The 1,481-nt window shown below is 41.7% G+C and overlaps 1 protein-coding gene across 1 annotated transcript in view; it reads left to right on the top strand.

The window, feature by feature from the left end:
- odad2 (outer dynein arm docking complex subunit 2) overlaps window positions 1-1,481 on the top strand; it is a 41,548-nt gene that overhangs the window by 24,799 nt on the left and 15,268 nt on the right. The window lies entirely within an intron of this gene.

Genomic DNA, 1,481 nt, shown 5'->3' with positions numbered 1-1,481 from the left:
CAGCAACAGTTGTTCAGTGATTCTGTGAGGTTTTTGATCAGTAGAACAATCTGATGGAGCCTAAACACAGTAAATGTTGGATCTAAGTGTCTTTCAGGTGAATTCTACTTTTACAGGCTGAAATTCTCTGAACATGAAGTACAGCAACATTTCTGCATCACAACCTTAATGGAAAGAAAATGACAAGTTCCACTGATGAGCTTTTACAATGTTTGAAATTGTTTGTCTGGAAGTCAGTGGGCCAAATTTAAAAGAAATTAATAACTACGGTTTCTGGGGGACTTTTCTTCTTGGATGTGGACAATGACAAGAGCTAAATAGTGCTTGTTACCCAACGAGAAGAAGAACCAAATACAGCTGCTTTGATACAGTCCTTATTTAGTTAGAGAACTCGTGTAGTTTGAGTTTGCAATTCCATAGTGGATTAATGAAAAGCTGTGGTTCAGAAGCATCCACTGGATCCACCAGACAGAGCTGCTGCATCCTCACCGACAAATAATGCTCTACTTAGTCTCTTCAGTGTTAGTTTGATTTTGGGCTATAAAAGTACTTTAAAAATGTATTTAGTATCAAACTCTTTTGTTCTCCCATCATAGAAACAAAAAGCTCCCAGCTTTGTGTAATGAGATGAGGAATGAGTAATTATTCTAAAATCTAAAGGTTCTAGCAGTCTGGTTGCTGCAGAGAAGAGCGGTGGAATCTCATTCAGTCAATATGAGCTCTGCTTTTCCCTCCAGCTTCACATCATGCACAGCAGATCATGTGTTTTCTATTTCATTCCCATACATGTCAACCCCTTTGGATGTTTACCTGTATCGTGAACCTCAAAAATGTGTAATTAAAAAAAAAAAACATATGAACCATGTGCCTGGAGGACTGTCGGCCACAGAGATGACAGCCCCTGCAGTGAAAAGCAGGAGGAAATGACGATGGGAGAACTTAGTGCCAGAGTGGGTTGGAAGATGTTTTTTTTATGTCCTACAGGCTCTGACATGTTAAATTAGTTTGAAATAGAGTTTTTGAAAAAAATCCCTAATACTTGAAATAATCTGCGAGATTGCTATACATTCATACACCTGTAAAATGAGGGAAAATCTGTGTGAATTACGGACAATCCGTACAACTTGACATGTGTGCGTTCCATCCTGAGTAAGAGGAGAAGAGGGGCAGCAGCAAAGCTCTTTCCGTGTGTAGCCTCATAATGGTGCAGCTTTGGGAACCAGAGGCCCATCCAGGCCATGAAAGAGGTTCTGGTTAGTCCGTCGCAGCTGGTGTCTTCAGAGAGCTTCCTCTGTCGCAGAGACTCCCAGCCAGCATCAGTATTCCTCAGGAAGAGCTTCCTGTGTATCGGGGGTTGTCCTGCCACCTCTCTGCCACTGGCATTGTGGACGTGTCTTGTTCTCAGCATCACAGGGACCAAATACTGCACAGTGGCCTGATCTCAGCTGTTTGTTAGAGAGAAGACTTCAAAACTATAAATC

This window comes from Austrofundulus limnaeus, unplaced genomic scaffold (assembly GCF_001266775.1).
Source record: "Austrofundulus limnaeus strain Quisiro unplaced genomic scaffold, Austrofundulus_limnaeus-1.0 Scaffold101, whole genome shotgun sequence".
NCBI lineage: Eukaryota > Metazoa > Chordata > Actinopteri > Cyprinodontiformes > Rivulidae > Austrofundulus > Austrofundulus limnaeus.
The sequence above is the reverse complement of the archived record's forward strand: the minus strand, read 5'-3'. Positions and strand labels throughout refer to the sequence as shown.